The 10557-nt window shown below is 40.5% G+C and overlaps 1 pseudogene; it reads right to left on the bottom strand.

Annotated features, from left to right (window-relative positions):
* Positions 1-1772: 1772 nt before the first annotated feature.
* LOC121486259 lies at positions 1773-2079 on the bottom strand (annotated as a pseudogene).
* Between the last annotated feature and the right edge of the window lie 8478 nt (positions 2080-10557).

Raw genomic sequence — 10557 nt, 5'->3', positions numbered from 1 at the left:
GACTGCTGAATCATATGGTGGTTCTATTTTTAATTTTTTGAGATACGTCCATACTGTTTTCTATAGCAGCTGAACCATTTTACATTCCCAACAACACTGTACAGAAGTTACAATTTTTCCACCTCCTCACCAATGTCTTTCAATTTTTTTTATAATAGGTGTAAGCTGATAACTCATTGTGGTTTTGATTTGCATTCCCTAATTATTAATGATGTTGAACAATTTTTCATATGCCTGCTGGCCATTTCTTATGCCTTGGGAAAAATGTCTGTTCAAGGTCTTAGCCCATTTTAAAGTCAGGTTATTGGGATCCCTGGGTGGCGCAGCGGTTTAGCGCCTGCCTTTGGCCCAGGGCGTGATCCTGGAGACCCGGGATCGAATACCACGTCGGGCTCCCGGTGCCTGAAGCCTGCTTCTCCCTCTGCCTGTGTCTCTGCCTCTCTCCCTCTCTCTCTCTCTCTCTCTCTCTGTGTGACTATCATAAAATAAATAAAAATTTAAAAAAAATAAAATCAGGTTAATAGTGATTTTGTTCTGGAGCTTTAGGAGTTCCTTATATATTTGGAATATTAACCCCTTATCAAATATAAGGTTTGCAAGTATTTTCTCCCATTTTGTAAGTTGCCTTTTCCCTCCATTGATTGTTTTCTTTACTGTGCATTTCATTCTTTTGGAATACTTCTCTTGTATCTGTGGCCAACCTGTGGTTACAATTCAATCATGATGTCACAATATTTTGTGTTATTCACAGTGTAACTGCTACAAATATAACAATACACTTTTTTAAAATAAAGATTTTATTTATTTATTCACGAGAGACACAGAGAGGCAGAGACATAGGCAGAGGGAGAAGCAGGCTCCCTGCGGGGAATCTGATGTGGGACTTGGTCCGGGAGACCAGGATCATGCCCTGAGCCGAAGCGGATGCTCAACCACTGAGCCACCCAGGCGCCCCCATAACAATACACTTTTATGTTTAATCTGCATTATGAAAATTTTCTCTATAACCTTCTAAAGTCTAGACATTTAATAAACAAAACAATAAAACAACCTCTAATTTGAAGAGTTGGCTGATTTCCATAGCATGACTACTCCACTGCAGCTGATTTCAAGTGATCAATACAATGTCACTGAATTCACAGTTGGCAGTTGCAAGAGATGCTCCATAGTACCCCATCTTATATTTCCACAATATTTATGTGAATATATGCTAAATAATATATACTGTGTGTGTTGTATATAAAATATACACATAGAAATGTTATTTATATACTTCGAGAGCATGATAATAGCAAAATGTAAAATTATCTGGAAGCAGTAAGTTGTTTTTTTTCTTTTTTTTTTTTTTTAAAGATTTTACTTATTGATTCATGAAGGACACAGACAGAGAGAGGCAGAGATACAGGCAGAGGGAGAAGCAGGCTCCATGCGGGGAGCTTGATGTGGGACTCGATCCCAGGACTCCAGGATCACGTCCTAGGCTGAAGGCAGGCACTAAACTGCTGAGCCACCCAGAGATCCCTGGGAGCAGTAAATTTTGAGTATTTATTACCTTTTTCTGTGATCACATTTATTGGAAGGATTGGAAAAAAATTAAAATGCCCTTTAGCTTCAGAATTTTTGAGTTATCTGCAAATTAACTCATTTCAGAAGAATCCTTGGTCATTTCATAATATTGAAATTTACACAGGGTTCTCTTTTGAATGTCTTCTACATTTAAAGAGGCAATCATACTACATCTCCTATATTCCATACACGATAAATTCTTTGTTTCAGCCAACTCTTAATGGATTGGCAACTAGTACAACACCATCTCCCGGGACCAAAAGCATTGGATTATTCCATTTTGTTGATTTATATATCTCTTCATGTTTCCTCATCAATTTCTATAGTAGTCACAGCTTCTTCCCCATCTCCCAATACCATATTTAAATGCTGATCATAAGCATGTAATCTGCCTCAAAGCTCTCTGTCATTTCTCATTTTCACATAAATTCGCTCATCCAGGCTGAGCCTGATGAGATCCAGGGACTCTTCTACAGTGTTGGTAGTTTGTTGCTGGTCCATGTCGTCCACCATGTTTCAAACCTATTTCTTTTCTTTTTTTTTTTTTAAACATTTTTTTAAATCTTTATTTATTTATGATAGTCACAGAGAGAGAGAGAGAGGCAGAGACATAGGCAGAGGGAGAAGCAGGCTCCATGCACCAGGAGCCCGATGTGGGATTCGATCCCGGGTCTCCAGGATCGCGCCCTGGGCCAAAGGCAGGCGCCAAACCGCTGCGCCACCCAGGGATCCCTATTTATTTTCTTTTAAAATATAATTCAGGGGTTCCTGGGTGGCTCAATAGGTTGAGCATCCAACTCCTGATTTCGGCTCAGGTCATGATCTCACGGTTGGGAGATCAAGCCCCACGTCTGCTCTGCAATTAGGGCAGAGTATGCTTGTGGTGTTCTCTCTCCTTCTCCCTCTGTTCCTCCCTCCAACTGCTCTCGTGCTCTCTCTCTTTCTCTAAAATAAATATATAAAATCTTTAAAAACAAATAAATGAAATATAATTCAGTTAGGGGTGTGACTGGGTGGCTCAGTCAGTTACGTATCTGGCTTTTGATTTCAGCTCAGGTCATGATCACATGGGTCATGGGATCAAATCATACATGGGGCTCCATGCTGAGCCTGGGGCCTCCTTCAGATTCTTTCTCCCTCCCCTTCTACCCCTCCCTGCTCATACTCTCTCTCTCTCTCTAAAATAAATGAATAAAATCTTTGAAAATACATATATATAATTCAGTTAATCATAAGTTTAGATAATTTAACTGTATATAAATTTATTTTATTTATATTTATAAATTTTAATTTTAATTTAATATCATTTAGTTTTTAATAAAGGCTGTAACAGCCAGCCTTGCAAAAATCCTGAAGATTTAACCATTTCCTCTTGTGAGCTGGTACAAGCAGGCAGCAGCACACCCCATGACAGATCCAGCACTGAAAAGGAACTCAGTCATACATTGGGAGGCACCCAGATCTCACTCACTTACAGGACCAAGGTAGATTCACTTTAAAGCAGGCTGGGAGGGGCGCTTGGCTGGCTCAATCGCTACAGCGTTTGACTCTCCACTTCAGGGCTATAAGTTTGACCCTCACGTTGGGTGCAGAGATTATTTTGAAATAAAATCTCTTAGGGACTCCTGGGTGGCTCAGAGGTTGGGTATCTGCCTTCAGCTCAGGAAGTGATCCCAGAATCCGGAATCGAGTCCCACACCGGGCTTCTTACAGGGAGCCTGCTTCTCACTTTGCCTGTGTCTCTGCCTCTCTCTCATGAATAAATAAATAAAATCTTAAAAAAAAAAAAGATTTGAAATAAAATCTCTTAAAGAAAAATAAAAGGGCAGGGGAATCTGGGTGGCTTAGTCAGTTAGGTGTTTGCCCTCAGCTCAGGTCTTGATCCCAGGGTCCTGCTTCTCCCCCCTCCCTCTGCTGCTACCCTTGCTTGTGCTCTCTCTCTCTCTGTGTGTGTGTCTAATTAATTAATTAATTAAAATATTTTAAAAAAAGCAATGGGAGCCAGCATGCAGATTTGGGGTTGGTAAATGCTGTGGTATTCAATAACCATATTCTTCTCATTGTATTTCTCACCCAGGGCTGGCCATTCCCAAGCCTAGAGAATGGCCATGGGGTTAGGGGCCCCAAGACTGGGTTCAAACATCTATGCACAGTAAAGGAAGAAGTGGCAGGGGCAACTCAGTTAGTTAAGCATCTGCCTTCAGCTCAGGTCATGATCCCAGATTCCTGGGATAGAGTCCTACATTGGGCTTTCTGCTCAGTGGGGAGTCTGTTTCTCCCTCTCCCTCTGTCCCTCCTTCCTACTCGTGTACTCTCTCAAATAAATAAATAAAATCTTTAAAGAAAAAGAAAGAAGAAAAGGAAGAAAGGGGATCTCACTCTATAAGGTATGTGTTGTTTTCTTAAGGTAAAGTAGAAGGACAACTCAATAAAATTATTGCATACCCAAGAGATTTTTAGGAACTTAAAAAGCCATTTGTTCTATAATCCAGGTTTTCTTAAGAGCATCTATGAAGAGGGATCCAGGCTGGCTCAGCGGTTGAATGCTGCCTTTGGCTCAGGTTGTGATCCTAGGGTCTGGGATGATCAAATCCCACATCAAGTTCCCTGTGGGGAGTCTGCTTCTCCCTCTGTCTATGTCTCTGCCTCTCTTGTCTCTTATGAATAAATAAATACATCTTTTTAAAAAAGAGCATCTATGAAGAAATAAAATGGCTTCAGACTTTGGTATTTTGGAGATAAATGGTCAGAATTTGAAAGGAGAATATCAGAAATTTGAGGATGAACAGAGTCAGCTTGACAAACAGGTTTTATATTTATAGTCAAGACAGAAATGATAGGAATGCAGGAAGAAAAAGGAAGAAGACACCTGCATCTACAAACAGTGTTAGCCCTACCCTGATAGAAGAGAAAGGAACCATTCTACACAACCAAGTTCACTTGAAAAAATGTAGGAAGCAGTCCAGAGGAAGCAGCATTGGGTTCTGCTTCAGGAATAATGGTGGGCAGGAAAGAATACTTTTGGTACTCCCAAAATAGAGAAAGCTTTCTGAAGATTTTAAAAATCAAAGAATACCCAAGGAGCCTTAGGTGAAGGTCTGTGTGGCAAAGAGCTAAGGCTTTTACCAACAGCCAGCCCCAACTTACCAGCCATGTGAGTGAGGGAGTTAGTTATCTTGGAAGTGGATTCTCCAGCCCCCACTCAAACCTTCAGATGACTACACTTTGGGCTGACCTCATGAGAAGATTCCATGCCAGAATCACACAGCTCATCTACTCCTAAGCTCCAGACTCACAAACACTTGTTGAGATAGTGAATGTTTAATTACCATCAATTTATGACAATGCTTATTGTTATTAAAAAAAAAAAAAAAAAAAGCTAAGGAAAAGCAGAGATGGAGGGCACACTGTTCTTTAGAGGCTCCTGAGGACACAAAAGCTCTAGGCTGGAGAAGTGTGGGGAGGGTGGGGAGAGTGTCTCCAGTTCAGACAACTGTGACAACAGGGAGGGGCCCTTAGGGTGGAATGCAGAGGCCCAGTGAATTCCAGAGCAGGAAACAGTTGTTCAGGTCTACCGGGGAACTTGTGATGCAAGTTTAAGATTGGGGTTTGGAGAAGAGCAGAGCCAGCAAATTTTAAGGAAAAATTAAATTTCATAAATGCAAAGCATGCTGGTCATGAGACAGGGTATAGAGTCTATTTCAAATACCCCTCAACAAGGTTGGTCACATGGTTGGGAGATTATTTTCCCCTAGGACAGTGTCCTCAATATCCTTTTATAGTGTATTTGTCCCTGGTGAGTTTTATCTTTCTTTTTTCTGACTTCCCATCTGCCCCAATTTGGTACTTCCAGTCGACCTAGTAGCCTTTAAACTGTAGCAAATAGCCTTGTGATTGATTAACCTTTCTTTGTACATCTACAGATTGTGCATTCTTTCCTTGAAAGGACAAAGCACTTCCACACGGCAGGAAACAAAAACTAGATCCACTTGCACAACCCCTAGGCACTTAGAAACCAGACCAGCCCCCTTGCACAACATCTGAGCACCGAGATAACATCTACAGCTGACACCAGTCTGCACGTAATCAAGAAATGTTAACAGGCCACTGTACTGCCTTTACTGATTAACTGCCTTAAACCCCTTCAAAATTCCCTGGGCCAGGCAGAAATTCCAGAGTTGACCTTTGGACAATAGTCCACCTTCTCCTCAGGTGGCTGGCTTCCTGAATAAATAAAGCTCATCTTCCTTTCCAATCAAAACTCATCTCTTGAGTACTGGCCTTTGAGTAAAAGGCAGCAGAGCATGGGGTTTGGTAACAGTAACATGGGTTAGGTTCTGAGAGATTGTGTGAGTGAGTGGAGCAGTGCTTACATTGTGAACTACCAGGGAGATCCCATCCATTTCCAGGATCTGTCTGTGCTTTGGACCATGGCAGGCACTGCAATAATTTTATTTGTCTAGACCATCCTCTTCATCTGTGCTTGTGTATCAGCAGCCATAGGTAGGTATTTAAATTGAAAGTAATTAAAATTAAATGTAATTTAAAATTCCATTTCTTGGTCCCACTAGCTACATTTTGCAGGCTCAATGGCATTTAAGCTCAACGTTCTATATCAGCATTTCTCCACCTTTTTTTTCACTATTACTTCCCCAAGAGAAGACTGATACTTCTTCCTCTGGTTGCTACCCCATGAAATTTTAATAACACAGATGTACTATATCTCTGAATATGTACTATCTGTATACCTGTACTTCAAACATAAAACCAGCAGGATTTCCCACCCCACCTCCAACTAGGAACCAATATTTTCCCCTAGGAGGCAGTATGGCCCCCATAGAGAATCATGTGTCATATGAACAAGGGCCAAGATTAAGGTGAGGCACCTAAGATTCAAAATTTAAGGAGGCAGGGCTTCTGGCTGGCTCGGCCAGTGGAGTATATGACTTCACTCAGTGTTGTAAGTTTGAGCCCCCACTGGGTATAGGGATTACTTAAAAACAAAATCTTTTACATATATATATATGTAAGATTTACATATAAAATAAATAAATAAAATAAAAATAAATAAAAATAAATAAATATTAAAATAAATAAATAGAATAAAATAAATAAAAAGATTTTATTTTTAAGTGTATATATATATATATATATGTATATATATATATATATATATATATATACATACACACACACACCCAGGCACTACATATAAATATATGTATATATGTAGTGTAGTTGGTTGGGCATCGTACTCTTGGTATCAGCTTAGGTCATGATCTCAAGGTGGTAAGATAGAGCCCTGTGTCAGGCTCCATGCTCAGCACAGAGTCTACTAAAGACTCTCCCTCCTTCTCCCCCTGCCCTTCCTCACTGCATGCTTGCATGCTCTCTCTAATAAATAAATAAATCATTTAAAATACACACACACACACACACACACACACACACACACAATTTTTTTTTTTTTTTAATTTAAGGAAGCATTCAATCCCAGGGTGGTGCAAGTGGAGGGTCGGCTTCTGAAAGTAACAGCCTCCTTAAATTTTGCCTCCTACTTGCCTCAGGTGCCTTATCATTTTTCTAGTCCCTATAGGAACATTTCCATCATCATGGAATGTTCTATCAGATTATAATTTTAGAAAGTTGGAACCAAGAGAGACTTGGAATTAGAGAAAATCCATTTGGAAGAGCTGTAGTTTAGCCCATGAACACATCCAGGCCATAAGTGAGTAGTTCTTGACCCTGGGTGTCCATCAGAATCATCTGATGAGCTTTAAATCTCCTAGTGCCTGGCCCTGCCCCAGGCCAACGAAGTCTAGGGATGGGCCTGGTGATGGGGCTTTTTCAAGCTCACAGATAATTCTAATGTATAACCTGGGCTGAGACTCTGCTGTGAGTGCAGAAGAAAGAGCTGGCCATATTTAAGCGGAAAGAGAATAGGAGCTTTAATTACTCTGTGGGAATAAGGGATTACGTTGATAAAAGATTTGTAGTGTGAAAAATGTGGAGTAGTGGCATGTCTAGGGAATTTTATGTCATGAGCATTCCATGGTTTGGACCCTGTTTATTATATTAAACACTCTCTGGAGGGTCTGCCTGGACACTATAACTGAACTCCACTGAGATGATAATTAACCCACAGAGGATCCTAGGTCCCATGAAGAATATAGTCATGTGTTTAATTTATTAACTTCTTTCCTGACCTTTTTCAGCAAATTCTGGGGCCAATGCCAAAGATACATTTTTAAAGGGCTCTCGTTAAATCTGATGGTCACTTTTCATTGGGTCCAGATAAACAGCATGGAGAAATTGCAGTGACTGAAGTCATGAATTTTTATCTCCTCTGATAGGTAACCAAAACAATACCACCCTTGGTTGTCCCAGGTCTGATTGTCAAATTAACTCCAGTTTGAAGGAGTTAACGCAGTTTGAAGGAGTTACTATGCAAGAGGGTAATTGAATTCTAAGTACCATCAAACATCACCTTCACCACAGGCCCACCTCCAACACACAGTCATGCACGCACATCTCAGAAGGATGAGTTCTATGCACTAAGACCTGGGTAGTACAAGCGCCAGGCTATTGTGGGGTGATATGAAGAAGAGAGAAGTGAGAAGCACTAGCATTCACTTGGTATTTTCTCTTCTCTTTGGATCCTTATTTATGGATCCCAATCTTGGTTTATTTCTCTGTGATCCAGGTTACTAGTGGGTTAGGTCCTCTCCTAAGTAGAAGACCAAGGGGATCCAAAATGGGACAGAGGAAAAGAAGTCCTGAAGTAGGTTATTTAGGCAAATGGTATGCTCTAGGCTCACAGGCCTATCAGCCTAACTCAACAAAGCAATGACAATTGGAGTCTTTGGCAAAAACTCTCATTGTAATAATAAATAATACCCCAGAAAATTTTCATCTATGTCTGCAGGGAGTAGGAAGGCTAACCAAGTAGGATAGTCGAGGATTTGGGTAGAGGTTCATTTTCCAGCTTTCTCTTAATCATCTCCCCAGATAAAGTACAGGTATCGGTGGCCTTGTATGCCTTAGCTTAGAGGAGGTTGTCAAGGAAACTAAAAATTTGGACATTTACACACTTTCCCCAGCTCTCCCCAAAATCTGTTGTTCCTACTGTGTTCCCTAATTAAATGAAGGCGATCTTCATCGACCCCATCACCTAAGTTCAAAATCTTAAGTCATCATAGACAATTTCCTTTCTATCAGATGCTTTAAGGTCTCTTGATTTTCACTCTTAAACACCTCCTCCTTAAAACAGACAAACAAACAAAACAAAACAAAAACTGTAAAATACCTCTCTTTTATCTATTACTGCCATATTACTTCTGGCCACCGTCATCTCTCTTCCACACTTACAACAGTCTGTTTTATTTAATCTTTAGTGTTATAATTAGTGTTAACTGCATAAAATATGAATATATTATCATTCTTTAAAAATTCAAACAATACAGATAATCAAAAATTCAAGATGTAACCATGGTAATCAGTCGGGAGTGTTTTGTGTATTTTCTATGCATATCTACACAGAAAAAAAAAACTTACTATTTTTTGTATGTTGTGTTTTTTTTTAAACATGAATGGTGCCATAAATGGTTTTGCTACTTCCTTTTTCACTTAACAATATGTCTTGGAGATTTTCCATGTCGGTATATACAGAACTACCTAATTTGGGCTGCTACATAGTATTCTGTGGTGGGTTAGGCTTCCTCTAAGATAACTCCTTTCCTGGTTTCACAGCTTTCTATAATCCCCTCTGTGATCATTGTGATTAATAGCAAGAAATATATATTTGGCCTTTGTCCTGATTCCTGGCACAAAGCTCCTAAAATCCTTGGAATTTCCTGTGATGACAGTAATCAAGGTGTCTTTTGTTATATTAATGATGTGACTTTGGGAAAGGATTCAAGAATGGGGGCTGGTTGCCCAGTGGAGCCAACCAAGTGATTAGAGGATTAGAAGTTTCCATCTTACCCCTGCAACCCCAGCCTCTTACCCTCCACCTGTGGCCTTCTGAGAGGGAAGAGGGGCTGGAAGTTGAATTAATCACCAACGACCAATGATTTAATCAGTCATGACAATGTAATTAAGCTTCCATAAAAACTCAAAAGGAGGGGCTGAGTCGGTTAAGCCTTTAGCTCAGGTCATGATCTCAGGGTCCTGGGATCAAGCTCCAGATTGAGTTCCCTGTTCAGTGGGGAGTCTGCTTCTCCCTCTGCTCCTCCCCCTACTTGTGCTCTTTCTCTCTGAAGTATATAAATAAATCTTAAAAAAAAAAAAAACTCAAAAGAATAGGATCTGGAGAGCTTCTGGGTTGGTGAACACATGGAGATGCTGGGAGGGTGACACACCCAGAGAGGTCATGGGAGCTCCTTACTCCTTCCCACATACCTTGCCCTGTGCTTCTCTTCCATCTGGCTCTTCCTGAGTTACATTCTTTTATAATAAACTGGTGATCGAGTACATAATATGTTCCTGAGCTCTATGAGCCACTCTAGCAAACTAATCAAACCCAAGCAGGGATTGGTGAGAAACCTCTGATCTATAGCCAGTCAGTCAGACGCATAGGTAACTTGCAACTTGCTGGACTTGTGGTTGGTTTTCTGAAGGTGTGAGGTTGGGGGCAATGGTGTAGGACTGAGCCTTTAACTTGTGGGATCTGATGCTACCTCCAGGTAGATTGTGTCAGAATTGAATTGAGTTGAATGGTAGGACAGTCAACTAGCAATGGGGAATTCCTTGGTGGTTTTGGAAAACCCACACATAAGAGTTGGTGTCAGAATCATACCCTCACTTTGAGTAACGTATTTCTGTCCAACAGGACATGGCAATGTCGAAGCAATGTCACTTCTGAGATTATGTTATAAGGGATTATGACTTCCATCTTGCTAGGTGACTCTGTCGTCTGCTGGTTTTGATGAAGTAAGTTGCCATGTTGGAGAAACTCACATAGATAAGAATAGGTGCCAAGGACCTGAATCC

This window comes from Vulpes lagopus, chromosome 3 (assembly GCF_018345385.1).
Source record: "Vulpes lagopus strain Blue_001 chromosome 3, ASM1834538v1, whole genome shotgun sequence".
NCBI classification, from domain to species: domain Eukaryota; kingdom Metazoa; phylum Chordata; class Mammalia; order Carnivora; family Canidae; genus Vulpes; species Vulpes lagopus.
This window is presented reverse-complemented; position numbering and strand designations above follow the sequence as displayed.